Here is an 11656-nt window from a genome sequence, read left to right as displayed (position 1 = left end):
ACACACACACACACACACACACACACACACACAATCTCTCTCTCAGTCAGTGAAGCACACAGTCTCTCTGCCTGGGTGAGGAGCTGTTAGCGTGTAGCTAATGCTTTGAGGCAGATCAGAAGAGGGTTTCAGAGCAGCCCTTTACACCACAGTGTGGAGGACTCGCGCGCTGACTCTCAGCACCGGACGCTCACAGCTGGGCTTGCCGCCAGAGAGGAGAAAGAGTAGAGCCAGAACAAAGATAAAGAGTGCTTGCTGGCAAAGAAAAGTAGAGAAATCCAGGTTCAAGCATGTGGCAAAGTACAATTAGCCCAGAGGGAACAACGCTAATCACTTCCCTGTGTATCATGGTAACCATAGTTTCCGCCAAAATATCACACTCACTACAACTATTAGTGATGCTTGCCTGACTAGTACTGTTACTATCACTCTTACTATTCTTAGGGCTTAGTGGTGTGTAACACGTCTTGCACTGTTTGAGCTACTTACGTGAATGAGACCTCAAATCTTGTGCATTTTTTGATGATAAAATGGGCAAAATATCCCATGTATACTACCGTTCCAAGTTTGGGGTCATTTATAAGTTTTTAGATAAGATTTTAGAAGTCTATAATGTTCACGAAGGGTGCATTTCTTTGATCAAAATTCAGTAAAAACATGTTTGCTATTTAAAATACCCATTTTTGATTAGAACACATTTTAAAAGCTAATTTATTCCTGATGCAAAGCTGAATTTTCAGCATCATTACTCCAGTCTTCCCAGCAGGCACAGGACGTCAATATAACATCAGGTTGATGTTGGACATGACGCCGGACAGATGTTGCATTTTGGTTGAGAATGAAAATCGGGTTGATGTCAGTATTTGACGCCAATTTGACGTTGACTTAATGTTGGATTTTGGTTACACAACCTAAAAACAACAAATATCAACGTCAGCTGATGTCAGTTTTGGACATCAAATTAACATTGACGTTAGATGTTGAATTGACATTGAATCTGGGTTCAGTGGCACATGAAAGGTTGTGCTGCCATATATTTTTGTGGAAGCTGTGATACTTTTTTTTCAAAATTCTCTGAGCAACTACAGAATTTATTTGAAACAGAAATCTTTTGTAACATTTAAATGTCTTTATTGTCACTTCTGGTAAATTCAATGCATCCGTGCTGAAGAACTACTACTACTAAAATTAAATTAACAAACAAACAAATACATTTCTTACTGACTCCAAACTTTTGAGCTGTACTGAACATTGAAAGATTGGTCTCCATATCCAGAGACCAAAATGTCAATAAATTAGTAGTAGTAAATGTAGTAGTAAAAATGGCACAGGTAGCATTATAGGTACATTTAAGAATCTTTTAATATATATTTTTTTGTTTTTATTATTATTATTTATTTATTTATTTATTTCTAGATAATGGTGGTAATGATGTATAGTATTATGGCAGAATCTATGGCACATTTCTGTACGGATCATTCACTTGAGTGAGCTCATATATTTAGATTGTGTTGGGAAGTACCTCTAAATAACTTGTCTACATTACACACACACACACACACACACACACACACACACACACACACACACACACACACAATCTCTCTCTCAGTCAGTGAAGCACACAGTCTCTCTGCCTGGGTGAGGAGCTGTTAGCGTGTAGCTAATGCTTTGAGGCAGATCAGAAGAGGGTTTCAGAGCAGCCCTTTACACCACAGTGTGGAGGACTCGCGCGCTGACTCTCAGCACCGGACGCTCACAGCTGGGCTTGCCGCCAGAGAGGAGAAAGAGTAGAGCCAGAACAAAGATAAAGAGTGCTTGCTGGCAAAGAAAAGTAGAGAAATCCAGGTTCAAGCATGTGGCAAAGTACAATTAGCCCAGAGGGAACAACGCTAATCACTTCCCTGTGTATCATGGTAACCATAGTTTCCGCCAAAATATCACACTCACTACAACTATTAGTGATGCTTGCCTGACTAGTACTGTTACTATCACTCTTACTATTCTTAGGGCTTAGTGGTGTGTAACACGTCTTGCACTGTTTGAGCTACTTACGTGAATGAGACCTCAAATCTTGTGCATTTTTTGATGATAAAATGGGCAAAATATCCCATGTATACTACCGTTCCAAGTTTGGGGTCATTTATAAGTTTTTAGATAAGATTTTAGAAGTCTATAATGTTCACGAAGGGTGCATTTCTTTGATCAAAATTCAGTAAAAACATGTTTGCTATTTAAAATACCCATTTTTGATTAGAACACATTTTAAAAGCTAATTTATTCCTGATGCAAAGCTGAATTTTCAGCATCATTACTCCAGTCTTCCCAGCAGGCACAGGACGTCAATATAACATCAGGTTGATGTTGGACATGACGCCGGACAGATGTTGCATTTTGGTTGAGAATGAAAATCGGGTTGATGTCAGTATTTGACGCCAATTTGACGTTGACTTAATGTTGGATTTTGGTTACACAACCTAAAAACAACAAATATCAACGTCAGCTGATGTCAGTTTTGGACATCAAATTAACATTGACGTTAGATGTTGAATTGACATTGAATCTGGGTTCAGTGGCACATGAAAGGTTGTGCTGCCATATATTTTTGTGGAAGCTGTGATACTTTTTTTTCAAAATTCTCTGAGCAACTACAGAATTTATTTGAAACAGAAATCTTTTGTAACATTTAAATGTCTTTATTGTCACTTCTGGTAAATTCAATGCATCCGTGCTGAAGAACTACTACTACTAAAATTAAATTAACAAACAAACAAATACATTTCTTACTGACTCCAAACTTTTGAGCTGTACTGAACATTGAAAGATTGGTCTCCATATCCAGAGACCAAAATGTCAATAAATTAGTAGTAGTAAATGTAGTAGTAAAAATGGCACAGGTAGCATTATAGGTACATTTAAGAATCTTTTAATATATATTTTTTTGTTTTTATTATTATTATTTATTTATTTATTTATTTCTAGATAATGGTGGTAATGATGTATAGTATTATGGCAGAATCTATGGCACATTTCTGTACGGATCATTCACTTGAGTGAGCTCATATATTTAGATTGTGTTGGGAAGTACCTCTAAATAACTTGTCTACATTTAAATCTACTTAAATCTGCTGCACTAAGCGACCGAAAGGCTTCAGAAATGCTTAACAACTCTCGCACGCAGCCCTGACCCCCAGCACAAAACACACCAAAGCACATCCACCAGGAGATTTCTACTACCGTATTGCCCCGAATATAAGACGATGTTTTTTTCTTGGAAATACATATGAAAAAACGCAGTCGTCTTATATTCAGGGTCTAGACTTTGACATGTCAATAATACACCCACAACAATAGGTGGCGCCAAATACGCATAAAACGAGTGTGCCATGAAATACGCAATGTAATGCGTGTTGTAAAGATCGCGAGTTTTATGGTATATCAAAAAGTGTATATTTTTTAAATGTGATTGTTGGTACATTTTACCAGTTTTTACCATACTTTCAAAACAAAAATTAAAATAGGAAAAATATGCAATATATGAAAATAATTGAAGACAAAGTGTGTTTTACTGAGAAAAAACAAGATTTGTTTTTTAAAAAGCATTTTCCAAAAGGTACATCTGGAAAAAGGGGGGTCGTCTTATATTCGGGCCAATATGGTATTTCCATCAGGACGAGTTTACACATCCATTCACGCTAGCGTTCCGAGTGTCCAGAGGCGCTCCAAGCAGCACACTCAGGATTTAACAATGGAAAAACAATGTAAGCACAGCGCATGTTTTATTCACCTTTTTTTTGGCATGTTAGAGCAGTTTCTGGGCTTGGAGGGCATGTTCTTGGGACACTGGGAGAAGAACCCCTCTTTAAAGCTGGCGTTTCATCCCTCCCAAGTCGTGAATACCTGTCCAGTCTGTGTGTTTGTGTTGAAACCGGTTTCCAGCTTGTTCTGCCCCGTACAAAAGGACGTTACGTGAGCTGCAAGGGTTGTATCGGTCCCCCTCATCCATGTACGAAAATACTAAAGATGTTTTCTGTGACCGCGGACGACTACAGATTGGCCCGGGCCGGCGTTTGAGCCACCGAGGCCAATGAAAAGGCCCGTACGATGGGAGGGAGGTCACAGCATTCTGCCTGTAATGAGGAGCGAGGGGATCATTACCAGAGAACACATGCGCTGAGAGCCATACTACAGAGAGCCGAGCCGAACGAGGCCTTCGGCGCTGCACAGAAACCTTCTTCTCTGATGTGCGACGGAAACGAGTTGGAGAGAGAGGCAGAGAGCACCATAATGGAGAAGGGGGAGGGAAAATGAGCCGATTTAAGTAGATAAAAAAGAAGGGACGGTGATAGGAAAGAGGGCTACAAAAGGCAAAGCGTGCAAGGTCCGTCCTCATCTGCTGCAGTGGTGCGTTCAGACCAACAGAGGGCAGGCAGCCTTTTATTATGACTCAGGACGGACTGTACATCTCCTGAATCGGTGCTCTGTTTCACTCCATAAAAACACCTCCATAAAGCAGGATATATATCTCTCACACACTAGAGCTTCAGCAACAATGATGCTTTCAAAAAAGTGTGTGCGTGCGTTTACTGTATATATCTATATATCTAGTATTTCACACTGTTGGCAGTTCTCCCAAGTTATTCTAGCAGTGAGTTTTAAGTGACTATTTTTCCACAGAAAACCCACTAACAAGTGTGTGGAAAGAGATAAACAACTATAAATGACAGATCTCATCTGAGGCATTGTGAAAAAAAAAATCCTTTGGCGGTTCACGTATATAGCAGTGAACATGATCTTGTTGCTGTAATGTGATTCTATCTATCTATCTATCTATCTATCTATCTATCTATCTATCTATCTATCAAGCTTAATGTTTCCATTGATTATTCTTTTAGTATTTTTGAGAACCACTTGTCCAATAATTGTTTTGAAGGTACAAAAGTATTTATTTTATTTTATTTTATTACTTATAACAAGTAGCCAATAATCGCATGGATTTAGGGACAACACAGGAAAGTTATATTATACATTCTATTTTTATTGGCTATGGGTTTATTTTACAGAGCCCAGTTTTCCCCCTCTCATCAACTCAGTCTGCAAGCTCAATGTTGTCTTCATTCAATTTGGGAGAGAATCTGTGTAATGGATCGTCAAATACGATAAATATAGCTGATACTGGACATTTACTTGTAGCTGAAAGCATAAACAAATGCAGCACACATATTTAATTAATAAACAAAAACACAGGATAGAAATGACTGTGGATGCCAGATTTTCCAATTCCATTTCCAACTTTTATAAATCATCAGTAACCAAACTCTTTCTGTGTTGCTTTGGCAGAAGAATGCAGAACCATAGACAAAAATAAATGTCTTAAAGTCATTTGGTTCTGTGTAAGAAAAATTCTAGATTCCTCATCAGTTGTGAGGTGTAGGGACATATTGTGTACTGCTGTTTTGAATGCTCGTGTGTTTTATTGTGTTGTTGTGATTCTGAAAAGCTGCAACACAAGAGCCGCGTTCGGTGCTTGTTTCAGCAGGTGGTGAGGCGTTGCTGGATTGGATTATTTTCTCGAGTGTGCGAGGTTGGGAGCAGCAGTGAGGTGGTAGACGTTCCCTCTCCTTCCTTGAGCAATCTGAGCAATCGCCTGCAAACGAAAAGCACACCAGGGCTGCTATGGAAATATCCACGCTGAGACCAGAACCTCAATTTCCTGTCACAAGTGTGCCCTTTTATTTTGCGTGTATGCATCTACCTACACGTGTGAGTCATTGTGCAGATATATTAATCACCGTTTGAGTGATCTGCTGATTTTAACGGCTTTCTTTTCTTTTTTTGAGTCTGTGTTGGTTTGCATGCACACTCCACCATGACACCTAGCTAAAAAGAGCAGTGACATACTTGATGTCAAAAAAAGTGACAAGCAATAAAAGCTTTTCCTCTCTAATAAAGGCTTTTTTTTTCAGCTCAACAAAAGCTTTTTCCTGTGGGTCATGGCTTGATTGCTTAACTCAGGTTAGTGGGGTTACCGCTATAGGTACACTACCATTCAAACGTTTGGAGTCAGTAAGAAGAAATTAATACTTTTATTCAGCAAGGACATGGTAAATTAATCAAAAGAGACAGTAAAGTCATTTAAAATGCTACACAATTTGTCTATTTCAAATAAATGCTGTTTTTTTAACTTTCTATTTATTAAATAATTCTAGAAAATATCACACCTTCCACAAATAATGTGAAGCAGCATGACTGTCAACACTGATAATGTTTCTTCAGCATATTAGTATGATCTATGAAGGAAATAATTCAACGGCAGTGTATATATTGTATCTATACCATTTAGCAGGCAAAATGCTTTGTTTTCCACTTATGATTATTCAGAAGCAGCTGTGCATTCTAACTAAATTAAATGTAAGATTATTGTTATTCAGTCATGGCAGTCAGATATTTCCTAACATTCTCTTTTGTCAATGGCAGTGTTGCATCAGTCCGTTCGTCCAGGTAACTGAAACCGGCACTATTTTTGCATCTCTCATATGACACCACAAACTCTCTTTTTTTCATACTAATGCAACATCCAGCTTCTCAGTTATTATTATGCATTCTAGTTAACTTTTTGGCAGAAGTTTTAAGATAATACAAATAATAAAAATTGTTCATTGCCATTTATGGTTCCATGAATAACCTTTAACATCCATGGAACATTTCCATTACAAAAAAAAAAGGTTATTTTAGAATCTTAGAATTCTTATTAAATATTTCATATGTAATGTCCACTGAGGGGTTAATTTTGTGCTAATGATAGGTCAATTGTATATTATACATGAGGTACGTTCTCATTAGCTGTTTTTTGCACGTTTTCAGCGTGGACGGGCAAATTAATTCAATTCAAGTTTATTTGTATAGCACTTTTAATGATATAAATCGTTGCAAAGCAACTTTACAGAAAATGAAGTTTCTACAATATTTAGTAGTAGCTTATCAGTGGTTACCGTCAGTTACGTATGGCAGAAATGCACTGAAAAATCAATTAAAGACGTAATCAAACAGACGATGAACACTATTAACACCAAATATTATATGATGCAATCAAACTTATAGCAAAATTTGGTAGTTCTGTATGTTCTGTACAAATTACGACTGGAAATTTCGCGCCTGGTTAGGACCTGCTGCAAGGCTGGTTTCAGGTGCGAAAGAGAGCGCTGTTTTCCGACAGCACGCTTGCTCGTGGTGGAAATGGAGGGGGTTGTTAGCATCTCCACCCCTTGGGAGAAACACTGAGAGATGGAGGAAGCGAGAGGTGCGCTTGCCAATGAGTCGTCCCATGAGATCCAGACAGAAACAGCAGTCTATTATTTCTCAGACATGTGGCATCCGGCTGCAAAAGTCTCCCTGTTCATACGGAGGAAAGATAATGCTGACCCTAGATGTGAAATGTTCTTGATGCAGACTTAAAATCATCACGTTAAGAACAGATACGGCAGCGAATTAACTCTAGCCAGATTTGTTGTGCCTTCTAGAGAATTACGGAAGATGTTCTGAGGTTTTGTGACATTCGCTGGAAAGTTCCAGCAAACTCTGGTGCTAATCTCTACACAGAGACCTGATCTGCCGCTAAACCGCGTTAACAGTTCTCAGACGGCGATGACTTTTGCCGAGCAGGAGGCTAGGTTAAACCCAGACTTAACGCAAATCCATTAAGCGCTACTCTGTTGGATGTGAAGCACTCATAAGCAAGCCCTGAAATTCCTCCTTAGAAAAACTGACATGAGCCTGAAACGTAGGACATGTAATTTATTAAAGATCTGCATGTTCGCAGATTTGTTTATGCATGTCGTAATTGCCTATTTACTCGCAGCCAAAGATGTCTCCATTTTCTGAAAAGTGCTTTAGAGGCATCCACTTTCTTTTCTTTTCTTTCTTCGCTCCTGAGCCCCGAGTGAGGGAATCGGGTGGCGAGATCGACTCGTGCGTCTTTGAGCAGAAAACGTCTGTGACACTGATTCTGTGTACTCTGACGAGGGCAAACATCTTAGCTGAAAGCGGCTATGTTTGCTTAGCACCAGTGCCGTCGCCAGCGCGTGTGGCCCGTTGCAATATAAAAACACGCCGCTAATATGGGCTGACAAGCATGATAAACCATGATTGCGTGTAAATTGGCAGTTGCGAAGGTTTAAGCTGGTCTTATGCTAATACAGCAGTGAGTGACTGCTGGGCAAACACACAAACACACACATTCATGCCCACATTGACTTTCACATGGTGTGAGGCGCAGGTACACGGGATCCTGTATTAACTTTTGGAGAATTGGGAAAATGTAGCATACATATTTCTCACTGGCCATAAAGCTTTATTTTGCACCATTTTTATTAAAAATATATTTTTGGACCATTGAAAATAGGATTATTTAGCCATTTTTTCTTTGCATATTTGTGATAAACAGCACAGGTCAATGTGTCCCTCGAGATGAGCCAGAGTCTGTCCAATTGCCACAAAAACAAAATTGTGATTTTTATTCCTCATATGTATGATTTGGTGGCTTAATACGAGACATATGTACATAGATAAACCTCTTTTTATCCTTTTTTTTTTCTCTCCAGTAAAAAAAAATACTCCTAAAATAAGATTTCTTATTTTCCTAAAATTTCATAAACCACACAGTATTCATTCATTCATTCATTCATTCATTCATTCATTCATTATTTTTCTTTTTAAGATTTATGATTTATTTAAACAAAATGCCAATTAGATGAAATATATCAAGAACATGTCTTGCATAACATTTATTAAGTCATAATATGTTTTATTTTTTTTTGCAATATTTTATTTGTTTCACAATTTAAGTTACCAGCTAATTAAAAAGTCTTTTGGTTCCATTTCCCCATTGATTTTTACTGCCATCTGTCACTAAATGTTGGATGCAGCATGCACATTTACATTAACACACATGCATTCATGCATCATTAGATATTTAAAACATTATGAGCACATAAGCAGCCATACATTATCACTGCATATAATGTGTGTGTATCAAGTCTTGCTTTACTACCGTTTATAATTGAAGTGTGATCACATACCTGTGCATTAATTTCATGGTGGTTTGCGTATCATGCTGGGACATTAGAGGTGTAGTATTTAACTCTGCAAGCTGATCTACACACAATATTGCTCTGATGATATTGTAATGTGATATGAGAGATTAATGCGTGTGAGTTGATAGTGTGGTTTTTGGCAAAACCCAAGGATATCATATGAATAAAAATACTACACAGGACTTGTGGTTTATAGAGCACGTAATATCCTTCATATCTATTACTAAAATGATGTGTGTGAAGTTGTAGTGGGATCAGTCAGAACTGGTATGATATACAATAGTTTATCATATGACTGAACTTACACACACTCAATATGTACAGTATGTACTGTACGTGCACGCTCAGACAATTTAAAAGACACATCTCTGTGATAAAAGTGCAATTTAACACTTCAAATAGGCTGTGCCAGCAACTCCCATTTTATTTGTTTATGATTGCGTTCATTTCACACTTTTACATTTGTTTTATTACTTTTCACAGCATATCTTGCTACTTCAACAACTTAAATCCCAAGTAAATAATGGCAAGTAAACTGGCTGTCTGAAACAAACTTATTCTGAAATTTTCCCCCATTAATTACTATAAACAATAATTATAAATTATATATAATAATTATATAAACACTTTGTGATGCAAGTGGTCAAAAGGTGAAAAGGTCACTGAGATTGTTCTGAGCCCAGAGATCTGAGAAGGTTTGTGGTTTGTCCAGCTTAAGTGGTTCGTAGCTCAGGCTGTCATGCTGAAGTTACTGTTCACCTCTTTTTTTTTTTACCTCTAATTGAATGTCACTTGCTTTCTGAAATGCTCCAAATTATATAATGAGGTCATTTGCATAGCGCTGAGATTGGCTGACCTTTGCTTTTGCCAATAATTACAGCAGAGTTGTCTAAGACAGTCGACAGATATGGTGCAAATAAAGACAACTTCCCGCTCAGAAAGGTTAGCGGAGAGCTCGGTGCTGGACTTTGCGAAATGTCATTAGAATTTCTTGGAGTATGCTCAAAATTAGCAAGTGACTGAGATCAGCAATGCAGAAATATTTTCTTGAAAAGCAACAAGAACTGCGCTTGGTTAAAATTACGTGTGCAATTATTTCCCAGATTGTGTATAAATTATTGTGTATGCAAGCAATGGAAAGCTCACAGATGCAGGATGGTACATGCACGCTGCATCATCAAGACCTTTTGATGGTGATGCCGGAACTTTCACATGGTTTCAACATTCAACATGATGATGATAATAAGAAATGTTTCTTGAGTAGCAAATCAGCATGTTAGAAATATCATGTGACACTGAAGACTAGACTAAAGATGCTGAAAATTCAGCTTTGCATGACATTTTACATTTATAAATTACATTTAAAAATGTGTTCAAATAGAAAACACTTATTTTAAATAGTTCATTTAAAATAAATGTGTTGCATCACATGAATAAATTGAATTTCACAATGTATCTGACCTTTGCTTTTGCCAATAATTACAGCAGAGTTGTCTAAGACAGTCGACAGATATGGTGCAAATAAAGACAACTTCCCGCTCAGAAAGGTTAGCGGAGAGCTCGGTGCTGGACTTTGCGAAATGTCATTAGAATTTCTTGGAGTATGCTCAAAATTAGCAAGTGACTGAGATCAGCAATGCAGAAATATTTTCTTGAAAAGCAACAAGAACTGCGCTTGGTTAAAATTACGTGTGCAATTATTTCCCAGATTGTGTATAAATTATTGTGTATGCAAGCAATGGAAAGCTCACAGATGCAGGATGGTACAGGCACGCTGCATCATCAAGACGTTTCGATGGTGATGCCGGAAACTTCACACAGTTTTGAGCCTTTGTGCCCAGTGTGAGCACATGGCATGTGAACTGGGATGCTCTGGCCGGGCCGTGCCAACCCAGCAGTGATATTCCGCCAACGCCTACCAGCGCTGTGGGCATAGCCTGTGCTGACCGGCCATCTTCGAGAGCAATGAACATAGAACATACTACCTCTATCACAACAACTCATTATACTGTTACAAAGTTTGGGGGCAGTAAGATTAGATTTATTTATTTATTTATTATTATTATCTTTTTTATTATAATAATAATAATAATAATAATAATAATAATAATAATAATAAAGTTATTTTAAATTGTAAATTTTGATGTAAAATTTTTAATGATGTTTCTAATGCTGTTGCATGACATGAATAAATTACATTTTAAAATATATTAAAATAGAACACACTTATTTTAAATAGTACATTTTATTGTAAACTTTAATGCCATTTTAAATGCTCTTGCAACACAGGAAAAGAAAAATACATTTTTTAAACATTTATTTTACATAAAATCTATTCAATATTTAATATATTCAGTATTACATTTTAAAATATATTAATTACAAAACACATTTTAAATTGTGAATTGTTGCATCACAGGAATAAATTGAATTTCACAATATATTAAAATAATACAAAAAAATTGTTATTTTAAATTGTAAGTTTTATTGTAAAATGTAATGTAATTTTTTTAAGTGATTTTGCATCACAGGAAAAAAATACATTTTTAAAATATATTCAATAT

The 11656-nt window shown here is 37.1% G+C and overlaps 1 protein-coding gene across 1 annotated transcript in view; it reads left to right on the top strand.

Annotated features, from left to right (window-relative positions):
- Positions 1-11656, top strand: part of LOC107690206 (protocadherin-9-like) — a 301385-nt gene that overhangs the window by 172958 nt on the left and 116771 nt on the right. The gene's annotated exons all lie outside the window — the stretch shown is intronic.

This window comes from Sinocyclocheilus anshuiensis, unplaced genomic scaffold (assembly GCF_001515605.1).
Source record: "Sinocyclocheilus anshuiensis isolate Anshui unplaced genomic scaffold, SAMN03320099.WGS_v1.1 scaffold1391, whole genome shotgun sequence".
Taxonomy (NCBI): domain Eukaryota; kingdom Metazoa; phylum Chordata; class Actinopteri; order Cypriniformes; family Cyprinidae; genus Sinocyclocheilus; species Sinocyclocheilus anshuiensis.
The sequence above is the reverse complement of the archived record's forward strand: the minus strand, read 5'-3'. Positions and strand labels throughout refer to the sequence as shown.